Here is a 10948-nt window from a genome sequence, read left to right as displayed (position 1 = left end):
CAAAAAAAGAAAAAGGAACAGATAGGTGTGTAAGTTTACTGATAGAAAACAGTGGTCCATATACACTATGGAGTATTATGCCTCCATCAGAAAGGATGAATACCCAACTTTTGTAGCAACATGGACGGGACTGGAAGAGATTATGCTGAGTGAAATAAGTCAAGCAGAGAGAGTCAATTATCACATGGTTTCACTTATTTGTGGAGCATAACAAATAACATGGAGGACATGGGGAGTTAGGAGAAGGGAGTTGGGGGAAAATGGAAGGGGAGGTGAACAATGAGAGACTATGGACTCTGAAAAACAATCTGAAGGGTTTGAAGAGGTGTGGGGGTGGGAGGTTGGGGGAACCAGGTGATGGGTATTAGGGCCCGGATTGCATGGAGCACTGGGTGTGGTACGAAAACAATGAATACTGTTATGCTGAAAATAAATTTTAAAAAATGATTAAAATTAAAAAAAAAAACATCTTCCAGTTGCTTCTCTTAGTAAAATACGGCATTTTAACAGAGAAAGTAGAGTATGAAATACCTCATCTTGGACATGAGGAGAGTGAAATGATCAGGTGGTGCTTGTTTGAATAGATTTCACTAGTCATGCCCAGCTGCAGCCATGAAGTAGACCAACAGTTGGGTTTAGCCAGGCTTGGTCTTTGTCTAGTCCAGTATGAAGGAGGAAGAAAGGGGAAAAGAATGAGTGTATGTAGGGTAATGACTACTGTATGACATGGAAGGAGAGCACTAAAGTAGAGTGAAACATTACTGGTTTAGTACATTTTTAAAAATCTGGTGAACCTAGAGCAATACGGGCCAATATTCCTCATGAACATAGATGTAAAATTCCTCAACAAAATATTAGCAAACTGTATTCAACAATACATTAAAAGGATCATACATCACAATCAAGAGGATTTATTCCAAGGATGCTGGGATGGTTCAACATCTGCAAATTATTCAGTGTAATACACCACATTAATTAAACAAGGGATAAAAATAATGATCATCTTGATACAGAAAATGCATGTGGCAAAACTCAACATCCATTTATGGTTAAAACTCTCAACAAAGTGAGTATAGAGGGAATGTACTTAAAAATAATAAAGGCCGGGGCTCCTGGGTGGCTCAGTGGGTTAAAGCCTCTGCCTTCGGCTCGGGTCGTGGTCCCAGGGTCCTGGGATCGAGCGAGCCCCACGTGGGGCTCTCTGCTTAGCGGGGAGCCTGCTTCCTCCTCTCTCTCTCTGCCTGCCTCTCTGCCTACTTGTGATCTCTGTCTGTCAAATAAATAGATAAAATCTTTAAAAAAAATAATAATAAAGGCCATATGTGGCATATGACAAGCCCACGGCTAACATCATAGTCAATAGTGAAAAGTTAAAAGCTTTTCTTCCAAGATCAGGAATACATCAAAGATGCCCACTCTTGCCACTTTTATTCAACATAGTATTAGAAGCCCTGGCCAGAGCAATGAGTCAAGAAAAAGAAATAAAACTCCTCCATATTGGAAAGGAAAATGTAAAACTATCACTGTTTATAGATGGTATGTTAGTATATATAAAAAACCCTGAACAATCCATAAAAAACTGTTGGAACTAATAAATAAATTCAGTAAAATTGCAAGATATAAAACCAATACACAAAATCCGTTGCATTTCTAAAAACCAATAATGATGCTGGGGAAATTGGGTAGCCACATGCGAAAGAATAATACTGGGCCTCTATCTTACACCATACACAGAAATGAACTCAAAATGGATTAAAGACTTAAACATAAGACCTGAAACTATACAACTTCTAGAAGAAAACATGGGCAATAAGCTCCTTGACATTGTTCTTAGCAATGATTTTTTAATTAAATACCACAAGCAAAAGCAACAAAAGCAAAAATCAACAAGTGGGACTACATCAATCTAAAAATTCTCTGCACAGCAAAAGAAACCATTCACAAATGAACAGGCAATCTATTGAATGGGAGAAAATGTTTGCAAATCATACATCTGATAAGGGTCTAATATCCCAAATACATAAAGAACTCATACAAGTCCATAGTAAAAAAAGCAAACAATCCAATTAAAAAATGGGCAGGAGATCTGAAGAGACATTTCACCAAAGAAAAGAAACAGATGGCCAACACGTACATGAAAAGATGTTCTACATCATTAATCATCAGAGAAATGCAAATCAACCACAAGGAGGTATCACCTTGCACTTGTTAGAGTGGCCATTATCAAAAAAGACTGGTAATAAAAGTGTTGGTGAGGATGTGGAGAAAAGGGAATCCTTATGCAGTGTTGGTGGAAATGTAAATTGGTACAGCCAATATGGAAAACAGTATGGAGTTTTCTCAAAAAATTAAAAGTAGAACTACCCTATGATCCAGTGGTCTCACTTCTGTGTATTTATCTGAAGAAAAGAAAAACACTAATTTGAAAATATGTATGCACCCCCATGTTCAATGATGTTCAGTGTGGTCAGTGCAGCATTTACACAAGCCAAGATGTGGAAACAACCTAAGTTATTTCATCATCATCACCAGTGGATGAATGCATAAAAAACTGTATATACATAAATGTATGTATATAATATTATTCAGCCACAAGAAAGAATGAAATCTTGCCATTTCCAATAATATGGATGGACCTCAAGACCATTACACTAAGTGAAATAAGTCAGAGAAAGACAGATACCATATAATCTCTCTTATATGTGGAATCTAAAATAGCTAGCCATCTAGCTAGACAGATAGGCAAACCAAACTCATAAACTCATAAACTCAGGGATTGGTGGTTGCCATAGGTGGTTATGGGTGAGCTACTTCTGTGTTTTGTTTTTTATAGTTTAAATAAATTGAAGAGGTTAAAAAAATGTAAAGACTTCCCTAAACCTGCTTTCCTTACAGTTTCCCAAGACGTCCTGGGTTTCTGACATAGAACCGCTCTGGAGCTAAGCTTATTTATTGGGTGGTGATGATAAGATAGCTGCTTAGGCTAGTCAACACTGAGGCCCCCTGTGATGATTTCTCTTCTGCAGCTTCCATCATAGTGTTTAAACTGACATCCCTCAGCGGAGACTTCTGACCCCAGAACCCTTCTTCAGCCAGTCTGGCTCCTTAATTTTATAAGATAATGAGTACCCTTGTCTGGTGCAGTTTGGCTTTTAGTTTGTCATATTATCGAAAAAGCTGGTTAAAGAAGGGAATCCTGATTTTTTTTTTAAATAGTTTTGTTATAATACTTGTTTTGAAAATGTGAATTTGTTTTAACATACCTGATATATTTGGGAACAATAAAAAAATCTAATGAACATAGGGCTAGAGAGTGTAGGTCCTGAAGTTGGAGGCAGGGAAGCAGTGAAGAGGAGTATTTATTTCCTAACTTTTTACACATGGATCCAATATTTTGTTGAGTCTTGGGCAGGACATTTTAGTTAAGGTAGGATCAAAACCTTTAAAGTGGGAATAAAATGAAGTTAATAGTACCATGTTCTCTCAGATTTTTGGCTAGGGAAGACAGCTGGCTATGTTTGGGAGGACTAGAAAATCATCTTTCCTTATTTGAGATAAGGTTTGTTGTAGGACTGGTCATTTATCAACAAAGCTAAATGTATTAAAAATATTTCCAGTATGGTTGGAGGGTCTGTAGGCTCAAATGATTACTACAAACACAGAATTATCGTTGATGTTCTAAGGTTAATGACTCCCAGAAGTCAATGGAGATACTTTTTATGTGTTATGGAGACATGTAGAATGTTCCCAAGGCTACCCACTTCGAAATCCTAGTAGAATACTTAAAAATTGCTATGTATTATTTAATACAAAGTATCTAAGGTAAGAAACATAGAAACTTGAAGACCTATGATCCTACCTCCAACTTATGAAATAGACTTTACTAGTAAAATTGAAGCTACCTCTGTATACTCTACCCTAATCTATCACCAATATATTATTTTTTATTGTGTTAGTCACCATATAGTACATCATTAGTTTTTGATGTAGTATTCCATGATTCATTATTTGCATATAAAACTCAATGCTTATTACAACACATGTCCTACTTAATATCCATCACTGGGCTAACCCATCCTCCCCAAACCCTTCCCCTCTGAAACCCTCAGATTGTTTCCCAGAGTTCATAGTCTCTCTTGGTTCATCTCCTCCTCTGTTCCCTCCCACCTTCAATTTCCCTTCCTTCCCCTAATGTCCTCGGTGCCATTCCTTATATTCCATGTATGACTGAAACCATATGATAATTGTCTTTCTCTGCTTGACTTATTTCACTTGGCATAATCCCCTCCAGTTCCATCCATGTCGATGCAAATGGTGGGTATTCATCCATTCTGATGTCTGAGTAATATTCTACTGTATATATGGACCACATCTTCTTTATCCATCCGTCTTTTGAAGGGCATCTAAGCTCTTTCCACAGTTGGCAATTGTGGACATTGCTGCTATGAACACTGGGGTGCATGTGCCCTTTCTTTTCACTACATTTGTATCTTTGGGGTAAATACCCAACAATGCAATTTTGCTGGGCCAGAAGGTAGCTCTATTTTTAACTTTTTGAGGAACTGCCATACTGTTTTCCTAAGTGGCTGTATCAACTTGCATTCCCCAACAGTGTAAGAGGGTTCCCCTTTCTCCACATCCTCTCCAGCATTTGTTGTTTCCTGCCTTGTTAATTTTTGCCACTCTAACTGGTATCAGGTGATATCTCAATGTGGTTTTGATTTGAATTTCTCTGATGGCTAAAGATGTTGAACATTTTTTCATGTGTCTGTTGGCCATTTTCTTCTGTGGAGAAGTGTCTCTTTATGTTTTCCTGCCCATTTTTTGACTTGATTATTTGTTTTTGGGGTGTTGAGTTTAAGAACTTTTTTATAGATCTTTGATACCAGCCCTTTGGCTGTAATGTCATTTGCAAATATCTTCTCTTACCCCATGGGTTGCCTCTTAGTTTTGTTAGGGACTGTTTCCTTTGCTGTGCAGAAGCTTTTTATCTTGATGAAGTCCCAAAAGTTCATTTTTGCTTTTGTTTCCCTTGCCTTTGGAGATGTGTCATTAAAGAAGTTGCTGTGGTTGATGTCGAAGAGGTTAGTGCCTATGTTCTCCTCTAAGATTTTGATGGATTCCTGTCTCACATTGAGGTCTTTTGTCTATTCAGAGTTTATTTTTGTGTATGGTATAAGAGAATGGTCAAGTTACCCTATATTTTATGTTTATCATTTCCTTGTGTTTAAAAAAGGTTTCATACTTAAGATTATATCTGTACAATATATTATTTATTTCCCTGGATTTGAATGATTATACCACATGTATTTTTCTGTTACTTGCTTCTTTTGCTCAGTTTGGTTTGTGAGATTCATCCATGACACTGAGCTCATACATGTTCATGGATGTATAATATCCCACTGTTATGAACAGTCTGTCCTTCCTCCTGTTAAAATGGGGTATTGTCCTGCTTCTAAGAGCCATATCCTATTTTTTTTTCTCTCTTACTGAAAGACTTTGTTTCTGCAATTATCTTATCTTTTGCCTGCACCACTTTTTTCTCTATTAAGTATTTCCATCAACTTATAAACATGCAAAAATATCTCACATTCTTCAAGAAAATTAGACCTCAAGTTCCCCTCCAGCTATTATCCCATGATTCTGCTCCTCTTTTAGCAAAACTTTTGGAAAGAGACGTCTGTCATTATGTCCACTTCTTTATTTCCTCCTTTCTCTTAAGCCACTCCAATTAAACTCTTATTATTATTCCATCAATCCAGTATTTTTATTATTATAACAGAATTTTCACTTTTCTGATGTCAGTGATAATTATTTCCCATCTTCTCAATCTTTTAGCAACATTAGACATAATAAGAGATGCCTCTCCGCTTCAAGGGCAGTTCTGACTGCTTCTATGCATTTTAGACTTTTCTATCCTAGTTGTTCACAATCCTCACCTAAATATGTAGGAAGCATGTCAAATTTTACATTTGAACTGAAGTCTTGATTTCTCAGAAAAGGGCATCACTGTTCAACTCTGCTCTGGCCAAAAATCTAAGATTATTTTTTATTCCATTCTTTTGTTTACACTCCACATCTAATCCAGTAATCCTTCAGAGTTTTTTCCAGATTCTGATCCCCTTTCACCACTGCTTTTGCCACATTTTCCCAACCACCGTTATATAGCTTTCAACCTGGCCTATTTGCCATCTCGCTCCCCAAAGTCAAATCTTCACAAACCAGCCAGGGTGATCTTTTAAAAACAAAAATCAGGTCCTGTTTCTTCTGTGTCCAACAAGAATAAAAGACAAACTCCTTAGCTGAGCCTGTAAGAATTTAGGCAACTTAGCCCCTACCTATTCCTCTAATCTCTTCTCTAAGCCCATCTCCTTCCCTACTGCAGTGTAGACACATGGTTTTCTTGTCTTTCACAAACAAACCAAGGTCATTCTCACATGCTATCTTTCCCTCCCTGGAACACACTTCCAAAAAACTTCATGTGGCTCACACTTCACCCCTTTCATGTCTGCTCAAATGTCACATCTTAGAGGGTCTTCTCTCCCTTTATCTACAAACCACTTTTCCACCAACTTTGATTTCTTTGCCCTGCTATATCTTTCCAAGTAGAATGTTTATGGCACTACTGTTACCATATTGCATGTTTATTAGTTTATTATCTGCCTCTCTAACTAGAATATAAATGCTATGAAGGCAGAAACTTGTTCACAACTGAATACCCAGAACCTGGAAACTGGTTGGAACACAAATTCTTCAGCATTAGTTTATTTGTTTCAGGCAGTATACTTTCATTACCATCATGTAGTAATTAATAAGGTCATTCAGAGCCAGCATATCCCAGGAAATTAAGGTATTAAGTTTTATTTCTGAATCATTTTGGTCAGTCCATTTCCTTGCAACACACAGTCATTATGTGTGCTTACTGGAACTGATCAATTCTTAAATTCAGGTGATAATGCATACCTTTTCTAGAACTCTGACTTACTCAAAATTTAGAGTGTTTACTCTTTTATACATACATAAGAATATACAAATGTATACTTTAAGTAAAACTATATACTTAGAAGAAACAAGATGGGGAGATATACCCACCCTTACATTATAGCTAATAGCTAGTATGTACTGTGCACATAGTATTTATTGAGCACTTATGTGCCAGGCATTATTATAAGCACTTTACCTTTGCTTATTTAATCTTTTTTTTTTTTTAAAGCAGAATGTTCTCTCTCTCTTTTAAGAAGATTTTATTTATTTATTTGACAGAGAGAGAGGGAATACAAGCAGAGGGAGCGGGAAAGTAAGATGCAGGCTTCTTGCAGAGCAGAGAGCCCAATGCGAAGCTCGATCCCAGGACCCTGGGATCATGACCTGAGCCGTAGGCAGATGCTTAAAGACTGAGCCACCCAGGTGCCCCTGCTTATTTAATCTTCACTAAAACTCATGATGCCCTGTTATCCCTATTTTACTACTGATAAACTGAGGCCACATAGGTGAAGAAACTTGCCCAAGGCTATGTTCTATATTACAACTGCTTGTGTCTATTAATGTTGTGACATAGACACCTGCATTTTCCAGCCAGGATATAAGACGCCCAATGTGTTATTTTTCAAAGACAAGTAAATTCATTAAAAATGCATGTATTGGGATCCTTCTGAGCTGCACTTCTCTCTCTGACACTCCACCACCTACACCCTCACTGCGTTCCCACCTCATTTATGAGACCCTCAAGGCTCTCTCTCTCCATAATGGATCCTTTCACAATCCGACTTTTCTTACCTTTTCCTTATGAACTGTACTTGACTCTTTGACTTCCTCAACTGGAACTTCAGTGAGACCTCTGTTCTATTCTCTGGATTGTTTTATCCTTGCATAAGCCTTCACCACTGTTGAACAGTGTGACCTTCCGCAATGTGCTTAACTTCTCAGGGTTTTTTCTTTGTGAAAGAAAGGCAGAGTGGATTAGATGAGCCTAGCAAGCACTGCAACTTCAAGTGTCTTAATTTTTTTTTTTATTTTGCTAATATGTCAAACTTACAGAAAATTTATAATAATAATAAAAATAATACAAAGAAATCTTAGCTGCCAATATTCATTACCTCAGACCTCCAAATGTTAACATTTTACTACATTTGCTTTATATCTATCCACCTTGCTATACTTCTTAAAAATTTTTTTTTTGAAATTATAGACACGATGCTCGTTTACTCCTGAATACCTTAGTATGTATTTTCTTTAAAAAAGGAGGTGGGTGCTGGATGGCTCAGTCGGTTAAACATCTTCCTTTGGCTCAGGTCATGATCCCAGGGTCCTGGAATCGAGCCCCACATAGGACTCCCTGCTCTGCGGGAGCCTGCTTCTCCCGCTCTGCCAGCTTCTCCATCTGCTTGTGCTGTCTCTCTCTCTGTCAAATGGATAAATAAAATCTAAAAAAAAAAAAAGAAAAAAAAAAAGACGGGGGGAGTTCTGCTACATACCACAACCTAATTATAAATGCTAGGAAAATAACACAGATGTAAAACTATTATGTATTCTATAGCCACTTTAAGGGTCTTTTTATTTTAAGTCAAATGATTAAAAATGGATTGGGCTTTTTGATGTTCTTCTAACAGGTGTGACTTTGAATGCTCTCAACCTCTCAACAAGACCTTGATAACATTCCTCTTTTCTGTGGATTTGGTCTCATAATGATACTTCCTGTATCTGTCTTTATTCTTGGTTACAAGCTATTCAGACTCTCTTAGTCTATCTTAAATAAATATCAAAACTAGCAGGGGAATATAGGAAATATATTAAGATTCATAGAATCACTGAAAGACCAGAGAACCAAAATGTAAAAAATATGCAGGAAACAAGGACAGCTACTCAGCCAGGATCCAGACTTTGATCGTCAGGAGAGAGAGGCCATAGTGGAAAGTTGGTCTGACCAATACCTACCTAATTATATGTGAGGTAGCAGAGAGTCAACTTCCTATAAGATAATGAGGGTGCTCCTGGGAAGGAGAAATTGAAGAATGGTGTACTTAAACGTTCATTAACAAGAGACAATATACAGCTCATATTAAATTGGACATAGGAATATTTTCTTAGACTTGCAAAAGACTGACATGAAAATCTAAATGTGGTTATAGCTAAAATCTACACCAAAAATTATGAGTGCAAATGGTCACAGCAATTAAATGTTTATTTCAAAGGAAGGGTTCATCTGCTGAGAAAGGAAATTTACTTCAGAAAATAAGTTTGCTGGTGCAGATAGCTTTAATATATTTAATATACATAAGGGCAGCATTGCCTCCCCCTACCTATGCCTCTAGCATCAAGAAAAGTAAAAAACAGAAGCAACAACAACAAAAAAACACCTCACATAAGATTTATTACAGTTCAGTTTAAATGTACAAATGAAACATCTGACCCAGTTAGCAATGATGTCCATTAGTTTTTTAATGTAGTATGTCAAGAGAGTAATATCTGGAACACTAAATAAATAAACTGAAAACATCTCATGAAACTATGAATTCTAAAGAACCTGACCAACCTCTCATGACCGCTTTGAACCAAAAGATCACATATAAAAAAAAATAATGGGACAAAGAAAAGAACTTGACAAAGAAATTGAAAAGGAGGGGAAATTACTACATGTAACCACAACTGGGGACAGATTATATCACAGGATTATTAGAATTTGGAGGGAAACATTATTATTTTTTAAATTGAATTAGATTATTTATTACAGTTCTAAAAAGTATTGAACGTGAGGAAGATTCCTAGCAAATATTAGATTATACCAGGAAATAGTGTATATGAGAGGAACGTCTCAGAGATAAATCTCTATATAAACATCACAAATATTAAATTTTTCTTCTTGTAGCTCCAATCTGGTAAGAATTGCTCTTATATTTTATAAATAGCAAGTAATGTAATTCTGCTTTCTTACCTTTGTAGATAGGAGCAGTAATGTTTTTCAGAACTGACAACAATGGGGTTTTTGAGTTTAGTCAAGTTGGTGACCATAGTGAGGGAATTTGAATATGGAACAGAAGAACTCTCCTATGGGTAAGTTTGGCTTTCTATTTAGTTATAGAGTTTCAGCTAATTAACTCCTTCCACCCCTGCTTCTATCTTTAAAAATTGTATTCAGCTCCTCTGAGAAGCCTCCCTGAAATCCCTAAATGGAATTTTTCTACACAAGCCCCAGGCTTCCCTGATACCTTTTGATATAAACTTATGATAGTGATTTTGTTTTGTCTAACATGATAGGTGATTATGGTATCTATTTTCTTCAGTAGAGTATAATTTCTGTGGAGGCAAATGGTATAGGTTAGGAATATAGGTGAGGTTTGTTGTTGGCGGGGTGAGGTCCAAAGCGAACAGCCAAGAAAGAATTCTTGAGACGTCTTTGGTGCAAAATGGTGATTTTATTAAAGCAAAGTGATGGTTTTATTAAAGCCCATGGGCAGAAAGAGCTGCTGCACCGGGTTTGTGAGGGGGGACTGATTATATAGTTAGGAGTTGGGGTAAGGAAAATGGGAGGTTTTCAGAAGAATTTTTGTATGCTAAAGAGGACCTACAAGATATTTGGAGGCCTTGCCATTTTCAAGTTAAGTTTGTTTTTCCCTCTAGTAAAGCATTCACATTAAGGCAGTTGAGAGTTTCCTTCTGGAAATTAGGTTATTGATAAGATTGCTTTTTTCCTTATAAATTACTAAAACCTTTTTAAACTGAGGGAGACTCATGTCTTGCTGGATTGTAATCTCTAAATTAACCATTTGCTTTTCTTTTCCCTTAGCTTCAGGGCAGCCAGGAGTGCCTGAGGAATGCCACACAGATGGGGGTGTTGCGGGGTGTCAGCTCATGCTCTGTCCTCAGCTTGCCTTCTGCTCCCTCATCAGCAAATACTGTGTATATATACATACATACTTCTACACACTCACACACATACACACACTGGAAT

General features: G+C 37.0%; 1 long non-coding RNA gene across 1 annotated transcript; it reads right to left on the bottom strand.

Annotated features, from left to right (window-relative positions):
• Positions 1-7782: 7782 nt before the first annotated feature.
• On the bottom strand, positions 7783-9999 carry LOC116862839. The gene is made up of 3 exons (XR_004381727.1): positions 9932-9999; positions 8935-8990; positions 7783-7934 (listed from the first exon to the last, which is right to left on the bottom strand). It is a non-coding gene; the product is annotated as an uncharacterized LOC116862839 (long non-coding RNA).
• Between the last annotated feature and the right edge of the window lie 949 nt (positions 10000-10948).

This window comes from Lontra canadensis, unplaced genomic scaffold (genome assembly GCF_010015895.1).
Source record: "Lontra canadensis isolate GAN:19392208 unplaced genomic scaffold, GSC_riverotter_1.0 scaffold353, whole genome shotgun sequence".
NCBI lineage: Eukaryota > Metazoa > Chordata > Mammalia > Carnivora > Mustelidae > Lontra > Lontra canadensis.
The sequence above is the reverse complement of the archived record's forward strand: the minus strand, read 5'-3'. Positions and strand labels throughout refer to the sequence as shown.